General features: G+C 46.6%; 1 protein-coding gene across 1 annotated transcript in view; it reads left to right on the forward strand.

Annotated features, from left to right (window-relative positions):
* LOC121569322 (contactin-associated protein-like 2) overlaps window positions 1-23,869 on the forward strand; it is a 345,749-nt gene that overhangs the window by 125,790 nt on the left and 196,090 nt on the right. The window lies entirely within an intron of this gene.

A 23,869-nucleotide genomic window follows, 5' to 3' on the forward strand; every position in this document is an offset into this window, starting at 1 on the left:
CTCTGGTTTCTGCTGAGGCACAACACCTCCCTCATTCTATCGCACAACATCTCCCTCTACACCTCCCTCTACACCTCCCTCTACACGCCCTCTCTCTACACGCCCTCTCTCAACATCTCCCTCTCTAAACACCTCCCTCTCTAAACACCTCCCTCTCTAAACACCTCCCTCTCTCTACACCTCCCTCTATCTACACCTCCATCTCTCCATCACATAACACCTCCCTCTCTCAACACCTCCCTCTCTCTACACCTCCCTCTCTCTACACCTCCCTCTCTCTACACCTCCCTCTCTCCATCACATAACACCTCCCTCTCTCTACACCTCCCTCTCTCTATCACATAATAATAATAATAATAATAATATGCCATTTAGCAGACGCTTTTATCCAAAGCGACATACAGTCATGCGTGCATACATTTTTGTGTATGGGTGGTCCCGGGGATCGAACCAACTAGCCTGGCGTTAAAAGCGCCGTGCTCTACCAGCTGAGCTACAGAGGACCACATATCACCTCCCTCTCTCTACAACTCCCTCTCTCTACAACTCCCTCTCTCTACACCTCCCTCTCTCTACACCTCCCTCTCTCTACACCTCCCTCTCTCTACAACTCCCTCTCTCTACACCTCCCTTTCTCTAAACACCTCCCTCTCTCTACACCTCCCTCTCGCTACACCTCCCTCTCACAACACCTCCCTCTCACAACACCTCCCACTCTCAACTCCTCCCTCTTTCAAAACCTCCCTATCTCTATCACATAACACCTCCCTCTCTCTACACCACTCTCTCTCAACACCTCCCTCTCTCTACACCTCCCTCTCACAACACCTCACACTCTCAACTCCTTCCTCTTTCAACACCTCCCTCTCTCTATCACATAACACCTCCCTCTCTCTACACCTCCCTCTCTCTACACCTCCCTCTTTCTATACCTCCCTCTCTCTACACTTCCCTCTCTCTACACCTCCCTCTCTCTACACCTCCCTCTCTCTATCACATAACACCTCCCTCTCTCTACACCTCCCTCTCTCTACACCTCCCTCTCTCTACACCTCCCTCTCTCTATCACATAACACCTCCCTCTCTCTACACCTCCCTCTCTCTATCACATAATAATATAATAATATAATATGCCATTTAGCAGACGCTTTTATCCAAAGCGACTTACAGTCATGCGTGCATACATTTTTGTGTATGGGTGGTCCCGAACCCACTACCCTGGCGTTACAAGCGCTGTGCTCTACCAGCTGAGCTACAGAGGACCACATAACACCTCCCTCTCTCTACACCTCCCTCTCTCTACACCTCCCTCCCTCTACACCTCCCTCTCACTACACCTCCCTCTCACAACACCTCCCACTCTCAACTCCCCCCTCTTTCAAAACCTCCCTCTCTCTATCACATAACACCTCCCTCTCGCTACACCTCCCTCTCTCAACACCTCCCTCTCTCTACACCACCCTCTCTCTACACCACCCTCTCGCTACACCTCCCTCTCTCTACACCACCCTCTTGCTACACCTCCCTCTCTCTACACCTCCCTCTCTCAACACCTCCCTCTCTCTACACCACCCTCTCGCTACACCTCCCTCTCTCTACACCTCCCTCTCTCAACACCTCCCTCTCTCTACACCTCCCTCTCTCTATCACATAACACCTCCCTCTCTCTACACCTCCCTCTCTCAACACCTCCCTCTCTCTACACCTCCCTCTCTCAACACCTCCCTCTCTCTACACCTCCCTCTTTCTATACCTCCCTCTCTCTACACCTCCCTCTCTCTACACCTCCCTCTCTCTACACCTCCCTCTCTCCATCACATAACACCTCCCTCTCTCTACACCTCCCTCTCTCTATCACATAATAATAATAATAATAATAATATGCCATTTAGCAGACGCTTTTATCCAAAGCGACATACAGTCATGCGTGCATACATTTTTGTGTATGGGTGGTCCCGGGGATCGAACCAACTAGCCTGGCGTTAAAAGCGCCGTGCTCTACCAGCTGAGCTACAGAGGACCACATATCACCTCCCTCTCTCTACAACTCCCTCTCTCTACAACTCCCTCTCTCTACACCTCCCTCTCTCTACACCTCCCTCTCTCTACACCTCCCTCTCTCTACAACTCCCTCTCTCTACACCTCCCTTTCTCTAAACACCTCCCTCTCTCTACACCTCCCTCTCGCTACACCTCCCTCTCACAACACCTCCCTCTCACAACACCTCCCACTCTCAACTCCTCCCTCTTTCAAAACCTCCCTATCTCTATCACATAACACCTCCCTCTCTCTACACCACTCTCTCTCAACACCTCCCTCTCTCTACACCTCCCTCTCACAACACCTCACACTCTCAACTCCTTCCTCTTTCAACACCTCCCTCTCTCTATCACATAACACCTCCCTCTCTCTACACCTCCCTCTCTCTACACCTCCCTCTTTCTATACCTCCCTCTCTCTACACTTCCCTCTCTCTACACCTCCCTCTCTCTACACCTCCCTCTCTCTATCACATAACACCTCCCTCTCTCTACACCTCCCTCTCTCTACACCTCCCTCTCTCTACACCTCCCTCTCTCTATCACATAACACCTCCCTCTCTCTACACCTCCCTCTCTCTATCACATAATAATATAATAATATAATATGCCATTTAGCAGACGCTTTTATCCAAAGCGACTTACAGTCATGCGTGCATACATTTTTGTGTATGGGTGGTCCCGAACCCACTACCCTGGCGTTACAAGCGCTGTGCTCTACCAGCTGAGCTACAGAGGACCACATAACACCTCCCTCTCTCTACACCTCCCTCTCTCTACACCTCCCTCCCCTCTACACCTCCCTCTCACTACACCTCCCTCTCACAACACCTCCCACTCTCAACTCCCCCCTCTTTCAAAACCTCCCTCTCTCTATCACATAACACCTCCCTCTCGCTACACCTCCCTCGCTCAACACCTCCCTCTCTCTACACCACCCTCTCTCTACACCACCCTCTCGCTACACCTCCCTCTCTCTACACCACCCTCTTGCTACACCTCCCTCTCTCTACACCTCCCTCTCTCAACACCTCCCTCTCTCTACACCACCCTCTCGCTACACCTCCCTCTCTCTACACCTCCCTCTCTCAACACCTCCCTCTCTCTACACCTCCCTCTCTCTATCACATAACACCTCCCTCTCTCTACACCTCCCTCTCTCAACACCTCCCTCTCTCTACACCTCCCTCTCTCAACACCTCCCTCTCTCTACACCTCCCTCTTTCTATACCTCCCTGTCTCAACACCTCCCTCTCTCTTCACCTCCCTCTCTCTACACCTCCCTCTCTCAACACCTCCCTCTCTAAACACTTTCCTCTTTCAACACCTCCCTCTCTCTATCACATAACACCTCCCTCTCTCTACACCTCCCTCTCTAAACACCTCCCTCTTTCAACACCTCCCTCTCTCTATCACATAACACCTCCCTCTCTCTACACCTCCCTCTCTCTTCACCTCCCTCTCTCTACACCTCCCTCTCTCAACACCTCCCTCTCTAAACACTTTCCCCTTTCAACACCTCCCTCTCTCTATCACATAACACCTCCCTCTCTCTACACCTCCCTCTCTCAACACCTCCCTCTCTCTTCACCTCCCTCTCTCTACACCTCCCTCTCTTAACACCTCCCTCTCTCTATCACACCTTTTTATTTTCATTTTTAAATTACATTCTACATTTCACTTTCCCACTTTAGTCTTCTCTTTGTTCTTCCTTTTAACTCCCTCATTTTCTCAATCTCTCTCGTTTCTCTCTCCAACTCTGTGGGTAGTAATATATTCTGATCTTGCCAATCTGACCTGTCTGAAGTGGCGGATCACAAGTCAACAAATAGAAAGGCATTTACCACTCAGACTCAATTTATGAACAACCTTTACTCTTATTGTACCATCTCCCCAATTCAGGAATGAATGTGTTTGTGTGTGTGTATGTGTGTGTGTGTGTGTGTGAGAGAGAGAGAGAGAGAGAGAGAGAGAGAGAGAGAGAGAGAGAGAGAGATGTGAAAGGCAGCTGTTGAGAGGGGAGAGAAACTCAAGGATAGACTCTGCTTTGTGTTCTTACAGAGATAAAATAACATATTTATAGGGACTCGCACGCACGCACACACACACATTCCTATTTAATATCTGTTCTGTTTACCAAGTCTCTGAAAGATACTGTACCTTAGATACAGTGGGGGAAAAAAGTATTTAGTCAGCCACCAATTGTGCAAGTTCTCCCACTTAAAAAGATGAGAGAGGCCTGTAATTTTCATCATAGGTAAACGTCAACTATGACAGACAAAATGAGAAAAAAAATCCAGAAAATCACATTGTAGGATTTTTAATGAATTTATTTGCAAATTATGGTGGAAAATAAGTATTTGGTTACCTACAAACAAGCAAGATTTCTGGCTCTCACACTCCTGAGTGGCGCAGTGGTCTAAGGCACTGCATCCCAGTGCTAGCTGTGCCACTAGAGATCCTGGTTCGAATCCAGGCTCTGTCGTAGCCGGCCGCGACCGGGAGACCCATGGGGCGGCGCACAATTGGCCCAGCGTCGTCTAGGGGAGGGAATGGCCGGCAGGGATGTAGCTCAGTTGGTAGAGCATGGCGTTTGCAACGCCGGGGTTGTGGGTTCAATAAAAAAATTATGTATGCACTAACTGTAAGTCGCTCTGGATAAGAGCGTCTGCTAAATGACTAAAATGTAATGTAAAATGTAACTTCTTCTTTAAGAGGCTCCTCTTTCCTCCACTCGTTACCTGTATTAATGGCACCTGTTATCAGTATAAAAGACACCTGTCCACAACCTCAAACAGTCACACTCCAAACTCCACTATGGCCAAGACCAAAGAGCTGTCAAAGGACACCAGAAACAAAATTGTAGACCTGCACCAGGCTGGGAAGACTGAATCTGCAATAGGTAAGCAGCTTGGTTTGAAGAAATCAACTGTGGGAGAAATTATTAGGAAATGGAAGACATACAAGACCACTGATAATCTCCCTCGATCTGGGGCTCCACGCAAGATCTCACCCTGTGGGGTCAAAATGATCACAAGAACGGTGAGCAAAAATCTCAGAACCACACGGGGGGACCTAGTGAATGACCTGCAGAGAGCTGGGACCAAAGTAACAAAGCCTACCATCAGTAACACACTACGCCGCCAGGGACTCAAATCCTGCAGTGAAAGATGTGTCCCCCTGCTTAAGCCAGTATATGTCCAGGCCCGTCTGAAGTTTGCTAGAGTGCATTTGGATGATCCAGAAGAGGATTGGGAGAATGTCATATGGTCAGATGAAACCAAAATAGAACTTCTTGGTAAAAACTCAACTTGTCGTGTTTGGAGGACAAAGAATGCTGAGTTGCATCCAAAGAACACCATACCTACTGTGAAGCATGGGGGTGGAAACAGCATGCTTTGGGGCTGTTTTTCTGCAAAGGGACCAGGACGACTGATCCGTGTAAAGGAAAGAATGAATGGGGCCATGTATCGTGAGATTTTGAGTGAAAACCTCCTTCCATCAGCAAGGGCATTGAAGATGAAACGTGGCTGGGTCTTTCAGCATGACAATGATCCCAAACACACCGCCCGGGCAACGAAGGAGTGGCTTCGTAAGAAACATTTCAAGGTCCTGGAGTGGCCTAGCCAGTCTCCAGATCTCAACCCCATAGAAAATCTTTGGAGGGAGTTGAAAGTCCGTGTTGCCCAGCGACAGCCCCAAAACATCACTGCTCTAGAGGAGATCTGCATGGAGGAATGGGCCAAAATACCAGCAACAGTGTGTGAAAACCTTGTGAAGACTTACAGAAAATGTTTGACCTGTGTCATTGCCAACAAAGGGTATATAACAAAATATTGAGAAACTTTTGTTATTGACCAAATACTTATTTTCCACCATAATTTGCAAATAAATTCATAAAAAATCCTACAATGTGATTTTCTGGATTTTTTTTTATCCTTTTGTCTGTCATAGTTGACGTGTACCTATGATGAAAATTACAGGCCTCTCTCATCTTTTTAAGTGGGAGAACTTGCACAATTGGTGGCTGACTAAATACTTTTTTTCCCCACTGTAATACTAGGTTACTGTTTTGTGAGTGGACATACCCAGGGCTCAAAACTATGACCAAACACTTGCATTTGTGTCCCTTTGACTTGGCAGTGCGTCACCAATTTTCTATTGGTCACTAGGGTGCTAGTGAAAGAAATGGAGCTGGTCACGTTAGTTTTTTGTTCACAATATGCAGACCAGGTATTCAAAAACTTTGGTCCCAAGTCTTGGTTGAATCTTTGCGATGAAGCAATTCATTCATCATGTGCTTTTTGAATGAAAATGCCTAAATGCTTTCCCCAAAAAACATCCCAATTAAATGTTGACTAAAATGTAGGCCTACTTGGCAGAATGATATCATGATGATTTGTATCAATCACGGGGCATTTGTTTTGCAAACTCTGTAATCACATGTATCCTACACTGTACATTGTACAGTACAAAAACACTGCTAGCCAAACACAACAGTCTCTTGCTAGGAGCGCAATTAAAGGGCAACTACACCCACCAATTATTATTAGTTATTGTTCCCAGACCTCAAAAGTGGTCTCCTGATGTGGTTTAAGCATTGTTCTGGACTTAGAACATCCAATTTCTCAGTTCTTCTATTAAATAAAGTGTAATTTTGAGTGTGAAAACCTGAAAAAACTCAGAAACCGGGAACATTTGAATTGACCAAAAGATAAAATTTATTTTTTAGGGTAAGTGTTAAAAATCTCTAACAATAACATGTGTTGCCCCTTCACCTTATTAATTCAGCCACTAGATCACGAGTGTTTTCAAGTGCAACGTCAATAACGATGGTTTTGGGAAACAGCTCAGAGAGTTAACGATGCTCCTACAAAGGTATTAACAATTAACTTAGCCTTCAGATGCTTTTGGGAAACCGGGCCTAGATCATTATTGCCGCGCAGCGGTGAAATATTGGTGCAACCAAATCATGTGCTGGTGCCATCAACAGAAAAAGTTTCTAGCACCAGTGCCACCAGTGATTTTTTGTTGTTGTCTAGAGCCCTGATACCTATGAGGGACAATGGTTCTTAAATGTGCTATTGAAACCAGCACCTGTTTAGGCAGCTCTCTCTCATGGGAGTGTCTTCCCATCAAACCAAAATTGGTTCTGTGAAGGTTCCCAGAACATTCGTTAGGCCGCAGGAAATGTTCTCATAACACAAAAACTGTCCAGTCGTGGTGATGAGTATAGAATGTGTGCATAAAACATTTGCCTGATGTTGCAAGAACATTCCTAGAACACATGTATTCTGTTCTTTAAAGGTTCCCAGAATGTTTCATTAGGTTGTGGGAACAGCCTGGTGAGAACAATGTGGGGACATCACAAAATATATTTTCCCAAAACACAAAAACTGTCCAGTTGTGCGGATGATTCTACAATGTTTCTTTTACGGTGAAAAAAACACTCACGTGATGTTACAAGAGCGTTCCCAGAACACATTACGTCTGTTCTTTAAATATTCCCAGAATGTTTCATTAGGTTGTGGGAACAGTCTGGTGGGAACATTGTGGGGGCATCACAAAAGATATGTTCTCAAAACACAAACAACACTGTCCATTTTTTGCTGATTATTACAATGTTTCTATTAGGTTGCAGAACACATTTTTTTATGTTCTTTAAAAGTTCCTAAAACATTTCTTTAGGTTGTGGTAACATTGTGGGGACATGACAAGAGATATGTTCCCAAAACGCAAAAACTGTCCGGTTGTGCTGACATTCAGCTAATGTTTGTATCAGGGTGCACAAAACATTCCTTTGATGTTGCATGAATGTTTACAAAATAGCCTTTCTGAGTTCTTTAAAGGTTCCCAGAACATGTAATTAGGTTGTGGGAACAGTGTGTGCACATTACAAGAGATAGTAATATGCTCAGTTGTGATGACATACATGCATTGTTTAAGTTGGGTTGTAAGTCAGTTATAAAGACGTTCATAGCATATTTGTTTTAGGTTTAACATTATATTCCGTTGATGTTCACGCAATATACATTTTACCTTGTCTTGGAGGTCCTCAGAACATTTCAAGAACATTTAGAAAATGTTATATTTAAGTTTTACCTAATATTACCACAACATTCTCAGCATGCAAATTAAAGCATAAGAAAGAAGATTGCAATACATCCCCATTATGTTTCTCTTCAGATTGAATGGCAATTCATATTTGAGGATTGTATTGTAGGTGATACAGAGACACATGGGGGTGATCAGATTTAATATTGCAGATTGTAGGTTCTATAAATTGTTTGTCCGTTAGTTTACCCTGATTGGAGTAACTGACGGACAACAAAATACATCTACATTCACTCGCATCTACGGTACCAGTAGTTAAGTAATTATACATACAGTACATTCCTAATTTCCTCAAGTGCTGGATTTCCTACCACAGCAGCCATTTCACCATTCTGATCTTAACTAGAACCCTCCTGTATTGAAGGTGATATAGAGACACATGGCATTTTAATTTCATAGGACATTTAAACAGCATTTAATCATATAAACACAATCATAATTTCTTATACTTCATACAGTGGGGAAAAAAAGTATTTAGTCAGCCACCAATTGTGCAAGTTCTCCCACTTAAAAAGATGAGAGAGGCCTGTAATTTTCATCATAGGTACACGTCAACTATGACAGACAAAATGAGATAAAAAATTCCAGAAAATCACATTGTAGGATTTTTAATGAATTTATTGGCAAATGATGGTGGAAAATAAGTATTTGGTCAATAACAAAAGTTTCTCAATACTTTGTTATATACCCTTTGTTGGCAATGACACAGGTCAAACGTTTTCTGTAAGTCTTCACAAGGTTTTCACACACTGTTGCTGGTATTTTGGCCCATTCCTCCATGCAGATCTCCTCTAGAGCAGTGATGTTTTGGGGCTGTCGCTGGGCAACACAGACTTTCAACTCCCTCCAAAGATTTTCTATGGGGTTGAGATCTGGAGACTGGCTAGGCCACTCCAGGACCTTGAAATGCTTCTTACGAAGCCACTCCTTTGTTGCCCGGGCGTTGTGTTTGGGATCATTGTCATGCTGAAAGACCCAGCCACGTTTCATCTTCAATGCCCTTGCTGATGGAAGGAGGTTTTCACTCAAAATCTCACGATACATGGCCCCATTCATTCTTTCCTTTAAACGGATCAGTCGTCCTGGTCCCTTTGCAGAAAAACAGCCCCAAAGCATGATGTTTCCACCCCCATGCTTCACAGTAGGTATGGTGTTCTTTGGATGCAACTCAGCATTCTTTGTCCTCCAAACATGACGAGTTTAGTTTTTACCAAAAAGTTCTATTTTGGTTTCATCTGACCATATGACATTCTCCCAATCCTCTTCTGGATCATCCAAATGCACTTCAGACGGGCCTGGACATGTACTGGCTTAAGCAGGGGGGACACGTCTGCACTGCAGGATTTGAGTCCCTGGCGGCGTAGTGTGTTACTGATGGTAGGCTTTGTTACTTTGGTCCCAGCTCTCTGCAGGTCATTCACTAGGTCCCCCCGTGTGGTTCTGGGATTTTTGCTCACCGTTCTTGTGATCATTTTGACCCCACAGGGTGAGATCTTGCGTGGAGCCCCAGATCGAGGGAGATTATCAGTGGTCTTGTATGTCTTCCATTTCCTAATAATTGCTCCCACAGTTGATTTCTTCAAACCAAGCTGCTTACCTATTGCAGATTCAGTCTTCCCAGCCTGGTGCAGGTCTACAATTTTGTTTTTGGTGTCCTTTGACAGCTCTTTGGTCTTGGCCATTGTGGAGTTTGGAGTGTGACTGTTTGAGGTTGTGGACAGGTGTCTTTTATACTGATAACAAGTTCAAACAGGTGCCATTAATACAGGTAACGAGTGGAGGACAGAGGAGCCTCTTAAAGAGGAAGTTACAGGTCTGTGAGAGCCAGAAATCTTGCTTGTTTGTAGGTGACCAAATACTTATTTTCCACCATAATTTGCAAATAAATTCATTAAAAATCCTACAATGGGATTTTCTTGATTTTTTTTTCTCAATTTGTCTGTCATAGTTGACGTGTACCTATGATGAAAATTACAGGCCTCTCTCATCTTTTTAAGTGGGAGAACTTGCACAATTGGTGGCTGACTAAATACTTTTTTTCCCCACTGTATATTGACAATATGCACTTGTGTGGTTTGACCCTGCAACGTTTGGTTCCCAAGCCTGGTCTTTTATCCTCTGCGCCACAAGGGAAGCTTGCCTTTATGGCCTTTTTTCACTATATAGCCATGGTAGGTAGTATGGTCAATCAGGAATTCCATGCTTCCTTTTAGCCTTCTTCGACATAACTAACCCAGGGAAATACTGGTAACTGAGTTATTCACCATCACTTCACCCATCCTCTTTATATGCCCTTTAAGGCCTATATGTACAAGGTATCCAAGACTATGAGTGCTGATCTAGGATCACTTTTGCTTTTCAGATCATGAAAAATAAGCCGTCTCAAAGTATGAATTATATCGGGTGCGTTTTTTAAAAGTTGAACAGTACATTTCTACACAATGTTTTATTTTGTACAGTTAGTCTAAATTCTGCATTTCTGACTGAATTTATGAATATGGACAAAATAAAAACATCCTGTATTTTAGTAGAGTATAAGAGAGCCTCAATTAAACTCTTTCTTTCTTAGGAAACACGGTTACGGAATATGTGGGCTTGAACATGCGGTATTCAGAGCTGCAGCCAGGGAATTAACCATCTGCACCACCAAGGGATAGTTGTAATAATAATAATAAAATAATAATATGCCATTTAGCAGACGCTTTTATCCAAAGCGACTTACAGTCATGCGTGCATACATTCTTTTTTTTGTGTATGGGTGGTCCCGGGGATCGAACCCACTACCTTGGCGTTACAAGCGCCGTGCTCTACCAGCTGAGCTACAGAGGACCACGTGACCTTGTGTTTATTTTCAGTCAAATATGGTCAATCAGGACACAGAACAAACTGTCTGAGTTATTAAAATGTTCCAATCCTTTCCATATAAAGTTGTAACACTGTATTTTAGGATTTTCTTTCTTCCTCGCGTGTTGAAAGTCTTATCAAATGTGATTTTAGTTGGAAAGAGCTTCCTTTAAATAACATGCTTCTTAAATACAGACTCAGAACCTTCAAACTAAAGAAGGTTGATGTTTGGTTCATTTTTTAAATCAATGTTACAAATACACAGCATATATAGAGGATGGAAACATTTTATAACTGTTCTGTGTCCTGATTGACCATTATTAGCCAATACAGCTATCCCCTGGTGGTGCAGATGGTTAATGATCTGGCTAGGGAACCAAAAATTGCAGGTTCAAACTCCACATGGGAAGCTTGTCAACATATGAAGTGTACAATAATATAGTTGTGTTTGTGTGGACCTCAAAGACAAGGTCAAATGTATGGAAAAGTCTGCTGTATCCAAAACCAGCTGATTGCAGCATTACCGCAAAAATGAACAAGGCAAGTGGAAGGAAGAGAAGGTAAGGAACTTGTCTGTCAGGCTTGCATTAAAGAACAAAATTGGAAGCTTTTTTTTTTGCAAAAAAAAAAAAGTACACCAGTTTCATTTAAGGACCGAAATATGGACAGATGAGCCATACAGGTTGACAGATGAGCCATACAGGTTGACAGATGAGCCATACAGGTTGACAGATGAGCCATACAGGTCGACAGATGAGCCATACAGGTTGACAGATGAGCCATACAGGTTGACAGATGAGCCATACAGGTTGACAGATGAGCCATACAGGTTGACAGATGAGCCATACAGGTTGACAGATGAGCCATACAGGTTGACAGATGAGCCATACAGGTTGCAAAATAGTTGGGAAGAGATTTTCGATGTACCGATTCCATGGCACATGGTTTATGAACTGATACACAAAACAACGCCCCATTCAAAACGTTTAGTTTTTAAATAATTATACAACATTTTTGCAACCAATATAATGTTATGTGTATAGGGGATACAACCATCCCAGCTCTGCAGAATTTGCTGTGAAGAGACAGAATCATTACATCACTTGTTTTGGTACTGCCCATATGTAGCTTGTTTTTGGTCGCAGGTTCAGGAATGGCTGAAAAATCACAACATTTACTTAATGCTATCTCTGCAAGTAGCACTGCTGAGTGACTTGAAAAGCCATAGTCAATCAATCAACATCAACAGAATGTTTTGTGCACCCTGATACAAACATTAGCTGAATGTCAGCACAACTGGACAGTTTTTGCGTTTTGGGAACATATCCCTTGTCATGGCCCCTCAATGTTACCACAACCTAATGAAACATTCTTGGAACCGTTAAAGAACAGATTAAATGTGTTCTGGGAACGTTCTTGTAACAGTTGGGTGAATGTTTTTGCACCCTAAAAGAAACATTGTAGAATCATCCGCACAACTGGACAGTTTTTGTGTTTTGGGAACATATCTTTGTGATATCCCCACAATGTTGCCACCAGACTGTTTCCACAACCTAATGGAACATTCTGGGAACCTTTTAAAGTCAGATTAAATGTGTTCTGGGAACATACTGTATCTTTTGTGATGTCCCCACAATGTTCTCACTAGACTGTTCCCATAACCTAATTAAACATTCTTCGAACCCTTAAAGAACATATTGAATGTGTTATTGGAACGTTCTTGCAACATCAGGCAAATGTTTTATGCAAACATACAAACTTTTGGGGAATGTTCTGAGGTGGTTGTCACAGATGTTGTGAACAACATTTTAGTGAACGTTTGGAGAACATTTCAATAATATTTCATCTAAAACATTTTTGATAAATACATATATTTTATCAAAAACATCTAATGTTAGATAAAACCCTAACTAGAACTTAATGGGAATATTAGCTAATGTTCTGGGGATGTTCCCAGTGTGCTGGGTTGCTCCAGGGTAGGACATCTGTCTGGAACACCAGGGATTTGAACTGGTGGACCTCTAGTCTGTGATCCATCCCCTATCCACTACTCCACACATCTGCCTGGAAGCGTTGTTCATATGTGGACCGAGATCAGAGTGACACACACACACGCGCACGCACATGTTTAGCAGTCAGTAGGCTGTGAGGGGAGTTTGTTACTTTCTATGCAACCTTTCGTGACATTTTAAATCCGCTCCTGTCACCTCTCTGTCTGTCTGTCTGTCTCTGTCTCTGTCTCTGTGTCTGTCTCTGTCTCTGTCTGTCTGTCTGTCTGTCTGTCTGTCTGTCTGTCTGTCAGCCTCACTGTCTGTTGAACAGGAGAGATAGAGGGAGAGGAAGAACGATAGAGAGGTGGAGTGAATGAAAGAGAAATAGGGTGGGGAGAGGTTGAAACTGATAAAAACTGAGAATGTGAAAGAGAAAGAGATGAGAGACTGATAGCCCAGGGCAGGAACACAGGACCCCTCATTAAAGGGCAGAGACAGGAAGAGGGAACACAGGACCCCTCAGTAAAGGGCAGAGACAGGAAGAGGGGCACCAAGGTTGAAGGGGATGACAGTCTGTCCATTACACTGGCTAAGGAGGAAATGTCACAGAGATGTGATACGTCATCCTGTTCCTGGTACAATGTTTGTCCTGGACATTCACTCCTGTTCCTTCTAATCTGTCATTAATCTGGTTCATCAGTGAATTAATGAGACAAACTGACACCAAGATAAATCTACCAGATCCATCAAGTGGTTTCTGTATGGAAGTGGTGTTGAGAGAGTTCATACTGAGTTGCTTGTCTGCCAAAAGATAAAGCTGTTACCAACACCCCCCCCCCTCCCCCCCACCACAAGAAATGTAGAAATGTCAGATCTCCATACAAAGGATAAAGGTATGGAGGAAGCAAAAGGTTGATAGTTGATTCATTCTCTTGGATCTTTCTGTTCTCTAGCTCTTGATGCGATGACATTTTCATGCTTAGAAGGACAATTTACACTACAGGTAGCAGAGAAGACTTTGTGTGTGTGTGTGTGCATTTCAGAGCATAAATGTGTATGTATATAGTTTACATTATATATTTGATTCTACATTATTCCCAGGGGTAGGTAGTGAGCTCAAAGTTACTGGGATACAGGCAGGGCAGAAAATTTACTTTTTGGTCCACCAACCGCTGTGGCAGGTAGATTTTAATATCTACCAGCCACTCAGATTTTTTATAAGCGCCCCCACCAAACAAATTTGGGCTAAAATTACACCAACAAAACACACACAAACAAATTTTTTTGGGGGGTGGGGTAAGGGGGGGTAGAAGGATTACTTTATCTTATCCCAGGTATTCTTTAAAGAGGTTGGGTTTCAAGTGTATCCGGAAGGTGGTGAGTGACTCCGCTGTCCTGGCGTCGTGAGGGAGCTTGTTCCACCATTGGGGTGCCAGAGCAGCGAACAGTTTTGACTGGGCTGAGCGGGAACTGTGCTTCAGCAGAGGTAGGGGGGCCAGCAGGCCAGAGGTGGATGAACGCAATTTCCTCGTTTGGGTGTAGGGACTGATCAGAGCCTGAAGGTACGGAGGTGCCGTTCCTCTCACAGCTCCGTAGGCAAGCACCATGGTCTTGTAGCAGATGCGAGCTTCAACTGGAAGCCAGTGGAGTGTGCGGAGGAGCGGGGTGACGTGAGAGAACTTGGGAAGGTTGAACACCAGACAGGCTGCGGCATTCTGGATGAGTTGTAGGGGTTTAATGGCACAGGCAGGGAGCCCAGCCAACAGCGAGTTGCAGTAATCCAGACGGGAGATGACAAGTGCCTGGATTAGGACCTGTGCCGCTTCCTGTGTAAGGCAGGGTTGTACTCTCAGAATGTTGTAGAGCATGAACCTACAGGATCGGGTCACCGCTTTGATGTTAGCGGAGAATGACAGGGTGTCGTCCAGGGTCACGCCAAGGCTCTTTGCACTCTGGGAGGAGGACACAACAGAGTTGTCAACTGTGATGGCGAGATCATGGAACGGGCAGTCCTTCCCCGGGAGGAAGAGCAGCTCCGTCTTGCCAAGGTTCAGCTTGAGGTGGTGATCCGTCATCCACACTGATATGTCTGCCAGACATGCAGAGATGCAATTCGCCAGCTGGTTATCAGAAGGGGGAAAGGAGAAGATTAGTTGTGTGTCGTCTGCGTAGCAATGATAGGAGAGGCCATGTGAGGATATGACAGAGCTAAGTGACTTGGTGTATAGAGAGAATAGGAGAGGGCCTAGAACTGAGCCCTGGTGGGTGAGAGCACGTGGTGTGGAGACAGATTCTCGCCACGCCACTTGGTAGGAGCGACCTGTCAGGTAGGACGCAATCCAAGAGTGAGCCGTGCCGGAGATGCCCAACTTGGAGAGGGTGGAGAAGAGGATCTGATGGTTCACAGTATCAAAGGCAGCAGACAGGTCTAAAAGGACAAGAGCAGAGGAGAGAGAGTTAGCTTTAGCAGTGCGGAGAGCCTCCGTGACACAGAGAAGAGCAGTCTCAGTTGAATGACCAGTCTTGAAACCTGACTGGTTTGGATCAAGAAGGTCATTCTGAGAGAGATAGCAAGAGAGTTGGCTAAAGATGGCACGCTCAAGAGTTTTGGAGAGAAAATAAAGAAGGGATACTGGTCTGTAGTTGTTGACATCGGAGGGATCGAGTGTAGGTTTTTTGAGAAGGGGTGCAACTCTCGCTCTCTTGAAGACGGAATGGACATAGCCAGCGGTCAAGGATGAGTTGATGAGCGAGGTGAGGTAAGGGAGAAGGTCTGGAGAAGAGAGGAGGGGATAGGGTCAAGCGGGCAGGTTGTTGGGCGGCCGGCCGTCACAATTCGCAAGATTTCATCTGGAGAGAGAGGGGAGAAAGAAGTCAAAGTATAGGGTAGGGCAGTGTGAGCAGGACCAGCAGTATCATTTGACTTAATAAACGAGGATCGGATGTCGTCAACCTTCTTTTCAAAATGGTTGACGAAGTCATCCACAGAGAGGGAGGAGGGGGGAGGGGGAGGAGGATTCAGCAGGGAGGAGAAGGTGGCAAAGAGCGTCCTAGGGTTAGAGGCAGATGCTTGGAATTTAGAGTGGTAGAAAGTGGCTTTAGCAGCAGAAACAGAGGAAGAAAATGTAAAGAGGAGGGAGTGAAAAGATGCCAGGTCCGCAGGGAGTCTAGTTTTCCTCCATTTCTGCTCGGCTGCCCGGAGCCCTGTTCTGTGAGCTCGCAATGAGTCGTCAAGCCACGGAGCAGGAAGGGAGGACCGAGCCGGCCGGGAGGATAGGGGACATAGAGAGTCAAAGGATGCAGAAAGGGAGGAGAGGAGGTTTGAGGAGGCAGAATCAGGAGATTGGAGGGAGAAGGATTGAGCAGAGGGAAGAGATGATAGGATGGAAGAGGAGAGAGTAGCGGGAGAGAGAGAGCGAAGGTTGCGACGGCGCATTACCAGCTGAGTAGGGGCAGAGTGAGTAGTGTTGGAGGACAGCGAGAGAGAAAAGGATACAAAGCAGTGGTCGGAGACATGGAGGGGGGTTGTAGTGAGATTAGTAGAAGAACAGCATCTAGTAAAGATGAGGTCAAGCGTATTGCCTGCCTTGTGAGTAGGGGGGGGACGGTGAGAGGGTGAGGTCAAAAGAGGAGAGGAGTGGAAAGAAGGAGGCAGAGAGAAATGAGTCAAAGGTAGACGTAGGGAGGTTAAAGTCATCCAGAACTGTGAGGGATGAGCCATCCTCAGGAAAGGAACTTATCAAGGCGTCAAGCTCATTGATGAACTCCCCAAGGGAACCTGGAGGGCGATAAATGATAAGGATGTTAAGCTTGAATGGGCTAGTGACTGTGACAGCATGGAATTCAAATGAGGAGATAGACAGATGGGTCAGGGGAAAAAGAGAGAATGTCCACTTGGGAGAGATGAGGATTCCTGTGCCACCACCCCGCTGACCAGATGCTCTCGGGGTATGCGAGAACACATGGTCAGACGAGGAGAGAGCAGTAGGAGTAGCAGTGTTTTCAGTGGTAATCCATGTTTCCGTCAGCGCCAAGAAGTCGAGGGACTGGAGGGTAGCATAGGCTGAGATGAACTCTGCCTTGTTGGCCGCAGAACGGCAATTCCAGAGGCTGCCGGAGACCTGGAACTCCACGTGGGTCGTGCGTGCAGGGACCACCAGGTTAGAGTGGCAGCAGCCACGCGGTGTGAGGCGTTTGTATAGCCTGTGCGGAGAGGAGAGAACAGGGATAGACAGACGCATAGTTGACAGGCTACAGAAAATGGCTACAATAATGCAAAGGAGATCGGAATGAAATGAACTAAACATCTGGGAAAGCGAGAGAGCGGGGCCTCCCTCACTTACGTTTCACTGAAACACCCAAATATAACTCTCCCAACTTCCACCTCAGAAACTATAATTGTTGTAAACTACAGTGGTTCAATGTTTTCTAGGAATAGACTAACTTAGTTTATTCAGCTAGCTAAAGTATATATATACACTACCGTTCAAACGTTTGGGGTCACTTAGAACTGACCTTGTTTTTGAAAGAAAAGCATTTTTTTTGTCCATTAAAATAACATCAAATTGATCAGAAATACAGTGTAGACATTGTTAATGTTGTAAATGGCTATTGAAGCTGGCAAAGGCTGATTTGTAATGGAATATCTACATAGGCGTACAGAGGCCCATTATCAGCAACCATCAGTCCTGTGTTCCAATGGCACGTTGTGTTTGCTAATCCATGTTTATAATTTTAAAAGGCTAATTGATCATTAGAAAACCCTTTTGCAATTATGTTAGCACAGCTGAAAACTGTTGTGCTGATTAAAGAAGCAATACAACTGGCCTTCTTGAGACTAGTTGAGTGTCTGGAGCACCAGCAATTGTGGGTTCGATCACAGGCTCAAAATGGCCAGAAACAAATAACTTTCTTCTGAATCTTGTCAGTCTATTCCTGTTCTGAGAAATGAAATTTCTATGCGAGAAATTGCCAAGAAACTGAAGATCTCGTACAACGCTGTGTACTACTCTCTTCACAGAACAGTGCAAACTGGCTCTAACCAGAATAGAAAGAGGAGTGGGAGGCCACCGTGCACAACTGAGCAACAGGACAAATACATTAGAGTGTCTAGTTTGAGAAACAGGCACCTCACAGGTCCTCAACTGGCAGCTTCATTAAATAGTACCCGCAGAACACCAGTCTCAACGTCAACAGTGAAGAGGCGATTCCGGGATGCTGACCTTCTAGGCAGAGTTGCAAAGAAAAAGCCATATCTCAGACTGCCCATCTTAATCTTTTCTTTTTATTGGCCAGTCTGATATATGGATTTTTCTTTGCAACTCTGCCTAGAAGGTCAGCATCCCGGAGTCGCCTCTTCACTGTTGACGTTGAGACTGGTTCCCACCGTGAAGCATGGAGGAGCAGATGTGATGGTGTGGGGGTGCTTTGCTGGTGACACTGTCAGTGATTTATTTAGAATTCAAGGCACATTTAACCAGCATGGCTACCACAGCATTCTGCAGCGATACGCCATCCCATCTGGTTTGCGCTTAGTGGGACTATCATTTGTTTTTCAACAGGACAATGACCCAACACACCTCCAGGCTGTGTAAGGGCTATTTGACCAAGAAGGAGAGTGATGGAGTGCTGCATCAGATGACCTGGCCTCCACAATCGCCCGACCTCAACCCAATTGAGATGGTTTGGGATGAGTCGGACCGCAGAGTAAAGGAAAAGCAGCCAACAAGTCCTCGGCATATGTGGGAACTCTTTCAAGACTGTTGGAAAAGCATTCCAGGTGAAGCTGGTTGAGAGAATGCCAAGAGAGTGTGTAGCTGTCATCAAGACAAAGGGTGGCTACTTTGAAAAATCTCAAATATATTTTGATTTGTTTAACACTTTTTTGGTTACTACATGATTCCATATGTGTTATTTCATAGTTTGGATGTCTTCACTATTATTCTACAATGTAGAAAATAGTAAAAAGAAAGAAAAACCCTTGAATGAGTAGATGTGTCCAAACTTTTGACTGGTACTGTATATATATTTTATAACATACTTGACTATTTATATTCACAAATGCGAGTGAAATGCTCGCACAGTGGAGCCCTGACCACATGCCAACGTGGCTGGTGAAATGGACATCTTACCCACCAATGCCAAAATCTACCCGCATTTGGCTGTTGGCGGGTGTTCATTTTATGCCCTGAATACAGGGATGCTGTTAAAGGGCCAGTGGGGAATGTATATGATAAATCATGCACACACACTTTTACACACACACACACAAACACACACACACATACACACACTAGGGGCCATATGTAATGAGGTGTTCATGTAATCTAATGACCACTTTGAGCTCTGCAGGAGAAAAGTCAAGGTCTGGAAACTGTTTGAGTTGTAGGACTTTGATTGGTGCCATGCTGGTAATGGACGCTTTAAAACCATTTATCTCCACTGAGTTTTAAATGAGGAAAGAACTTCTGTGTTTTCCCCATCCAGGCCAAGGTAAATTTGATGAATGAATTTCTCATGTTTTTTTTTATCAGCCCACAAGCTACCTGTCTTGTTGTACAAGGACATGTTGTTTCTTGTATTAAGTGTATTAATTTATTGGGTTCCAGTTACTTTGTCACAGAGCTGAGGTAGAGAGTGTCGTTGAGAAGCTAGCTACCTCTGTGCTTTTCTGAATAATACGTAAATGTGTTATCAATTAATTCCAATCCTATTCATGTTAAACAAGCCTTACAGTATTTAACACATTATGTGCTGGGCCTCCCTCTTTCACACGTTCTCGCTCTCTCTCTCTCTCTCTCTCCTTCACTCTCTCTCTCAATCTTTCTCTCTCTCTCCCCTCTATCTCTCTCCATCCTTCTTCCTCCCTCTCTCTCTCTCTCTTTCTGTTAACACTCTAGACTTTACTTTATTCATGGTCTCCAGTGTATTCCTTGACTCTAAACGAACACAAAACACCTGTCAGTAATCGTTAGGCTCTAGAACCTTCAGCTACAATTACTTTGATTAGACTTCAGTCACCCACTACACAAACACTAACTACCCGAAATGACTCATTTAGAAAGCAGCCTGTTCTCTCCCTCTCTCCATTTTGTGTTTAAGCTCTGTGGGCGTCTAGTTAGTGTGCTGAGATGCATTTATCCAGGATAGGCCTACTTCCTCTTTCTCTTGGTCTTCTCTCTCTTTCTTTCTTTCTTTCTTTCTACTTTAAACATAGATCTACACCACATAGTAAATACACACCCTGACTCAACAAATAAGAGTCCCCAGAGTCAGGGCGTGACAGTACCCCCCCCAAAGGTGCGGACTCCGACCGCACAACCTTTACTTAACAGGGTAGGTGCCGGGTGGGCATTCCGCCTCGGAGGCGGATCCGGCTCAGGGCGTGACGACCTCTCACTCTTCGCCTCCCTGTTGCGCCCCTGGTCTGGTCTAGACCTCGGCGTGTTGCTTCCCCTCTCCTTCCTTCCACGATACGCCAGGCCCAGTCTGGACCCTGGTGTGGGAGACCCCGAACCTGGAGAGGGGCTGACGTCATGGTCTGGACTGGAGCCGCTGACCGGAGCTGGACTGGGCAACGGTGGAGCGGACTGCTCTGGCTCCGGAGTGGAGCCGCTGACCGGAGCTGGATCAGGCACCGGTGGAGCGGACTGCTCTGGCTCTGAAGTGGAGCCGTTGACCGGAGCTGGACTGGACCCCGGTGGAGCGGACTGCTCTGGCTCCGGAGTGGCGCAGCTGACCGGAGCTGGATCAGGCACCGGTGGAGCGGACTGCTCTGGCTTCGGAGTGTAGCAGCTGACCGGAGCTGGATCAGGCACCGGCGGAGTGGACTGCTCTGGCTCCGGAGTGGAACAGCTGACCGGAACTGGATCAGGCACCGGTGGAGCGGACTGCTCTGGCTCCGGAGTGGAGCAGCTGACCGGTGCCGGTGGAACGGGCACGGGCCGTGCCGGACTGGACAAACGCACCACTGGTCTGGTGCGAGGAGCAGGCACGGGCCGGACCGGACTGGCGACGCGCACCACTGGTTTGGTGCGAGGAGCAGGAACAGGCCGGGCCGGGCAGGCGACGCGCACCACTGGCTTGGTGCGAGGAGCAGGCACGGGCCGAACCGGACTGACGACGCGCACCACTGGTTTGGTGCGAGGAGCAGGAACAGGCCGGGCCGGGCAGGCGACGCGCACCACTGGCTTGGTGCGAGGAGCAGGAACAGGCCGGGCCGGGCTGGCGACGTGCACCACTGGCTTGGTGCAAGGAGCAGGAACAGGCCGGGCCGGGGTGGCGACGCGCACCACTGGCTTGGTGCAAGGAGCAGGAACAGGCCGGGCCGGGGTGGCGACGCGCACCACTGGCTTGGTGCGAGGAGCAAGAACAGGCCGGGCCGTGCTGGCGACGTGCACCACTGGCTTGGTGCAAGGAGCAGGAACAGGCCGGGCCGGGGTGGCGACGCGCACCACTGGCTTGGTGCGAGGAGCAGGAACAGGCCGGGCCGGGCTGGCGACGCGCACCACTGTCTTGGTGCGAGGAGCAGGAACAGGCCGGGCCGGGCTGGCGACGCGCACCACTGGCTTGGTGCGAGGAGCAGGAACGGGTCGGGCCATACTGGGAACACGCACCACTGTCTTAGTGCGGGGAGCAGGAACGGGCCGGACCGGACTGGCGACACGCACCACTTGCTTGGTGCGAGGAGCCGGACTGGGTTCCTTTAATAACCCCTCCTTCTTCTGCTGCTTAACCAGCTCCTCTCGCCGTGCCTCTACACTTTCCTTCTCCCTTTTAGCCTCCTGTAGCGCCTCCCTCTGACCGAATAACACCTGCTCCCTCTGAACCAATAGCCCCCGTAACATGGTGGCCTCCTCTCCTAACCTGCAGATTCGCCCTTCCACGGCCTACTGCTGCCTCGTCATCCACCCCGTGTGCCCCCCAAAAAAAATTGTCTTGGGGTTGCCTCTCGGGTCTCCGTCGTCGGCACTCCTCTTCCCGTGAGGACTCCTCCGGGAGCCCCCACGAGTTAGGGAACAGAAACTCGTCGTCGTCATCCTCCGACTCCTCAGTATAATACTGTTCCCACTCCTCTTCCCATGGTCGTAGGGACCCAATCTGAAAACCAACCGGGTGCAGTGGTCGGGGCTCTTCTCTCTCGCTCCCCGACCACCCCTTTAGCTCCCCCAATTTGTTTTATTGGGGCTGCTTCTCGGGCCTCCTCCTCGGCCGGCTTCCGTGTTGCCGTTGCTCCTCTCCTGCCTGGGCTTCCTTCTTCGCCCAGGGTCCTTTTCCCGAAAATATCTCCTCCCATGACCACCAATTGCCCACCTGTAACATGGCTACTCTCTCCGCCTGGGCACGCTGCTTCGTCCTCGTTTGGTGGGATCTTCTGTCACGTTCGTTCATAGACGGGTCAGACCAAGGCGCAGCGTGATATGCATACATGTTTATTTTAAACTTCATAAACACAACGACAAAACAATAAACCAACGATACGTGACGTCCTAAGGTACACACAACAAACCTCACACGGAACAAGATCCCACAAACCACTAGTGCCAAAAGGCTGCCTAAGTATGGTCCCCAATCAGAGACAACGAGTGACAGCTGCCTCTGATTGGGAACCACACCGGCCAACATAGATCTAGACATACTAGACTTTAAACATAGATCTACACCACATAGAAAATACACACCCTGACTCAACAAATAAGAGTCCCCAGAGTCAGGGCGTGACAATCTCTCTGTCTCTCTCTCTCTCTCTCTCTCTCTTTCTCTCTCTCTCTCTCTCTCAGACCGTGGAGTAGTAAGAGAGGCGATGTAATCCATCTCCCAGAAACCAGACCGATCCATATTAAAGATTTGATCAAATGAGAGGTTTGTATGTGTGGTCTCAGATCCTGGCTGTTCCCATCGACCCCAGACTGTGCTCCTGTAGATCAACAAGAGGTCATTTATCCTCTGAGAACTCTCCCCTTTTTCCATTTTCTCTCTCTATGAGAGTTCTCGCTCTCCTCTTCTTTTCATTAAGCACTCTCATCCTCTCTCGCTCCTCTGTTTCTCTCACACTCCCCTACGACTCCATGCCTTTCATTCCCTTTCATTTTCCTCCATCTCATCTCTCTCCATCTTTCATTCCCTCCCTCTCTCATCTCCTCGTCTCCTCTCATCTCCTCTCCTCTTGTCCCTATAATCTCAGAGGGTTAGTAATCTCTCTCTTGTATTGAGCACTTCCCAATCTGTTCCTTTAGAGTCTAAGCCAGCCTTGAGTAAAGAGCAGAGGAGAGGAGCCACGTGAACAAGGGATCAGAAGGAAGGAAGGAAAGAAAGGAGAGGACGGAGGGGACTGATTGGGGCTGTGACAGCTGATCATGTTGACCTTCGGTTAGGGAAGAGAGGGAAAGGAAGAGAGGGAGAGGAAGAGGGAGTGCAGTGTCTGGTTTAATGACTGAAAGGCTGACACAACAACTGTGATGAGAGAGAGAGAGAGAGAGAGAGAGAGAGAGAGAGAGAGAGAGAGAGAGAGAGAGAGAGAGAGAGAGAGAGAGAGTTCTTGACTCTTGGCTTGTACCATGGCAAAGTTGAAAAACTGCTCAGTAATGCTGCAGCATGAGATGCATCAGATAGCAACTATCACACACTTATACACTATCTCTCAAACACACAAACACACACACACATCAACACACAGACTCGCACACACACTCGCACTCACACATACACATTCTCGTCAAAGTTGTCCCCTCATTACTTCTGTCACGGTGAGAGACGCTGAAGGCAACCTGATAATTAGAGAAAACGAGAGAGAGAGAGAGGCAGAGATAAAAGAGAAAGAGGGAGAGAGAGAGGCAGAGAGACAGAGGTGGCGAGAGAGAGAGAGAGAGAGAGGGAGAGGG

Source organism: Coregonus clupeaformis, chromosome 7 (assembly GCF_020615455.1).
Source record: "Coregonus clupeaformis isolate EN_2021a chromosome 7, ASM2061545v1, whole genome shotgun sequence".
NCBI lineage: Eukaryota > Metazoa > Chordata > Actinopteri > Salmoniformes > Salmonidae > Coregonus > Coregonus clupeaformis.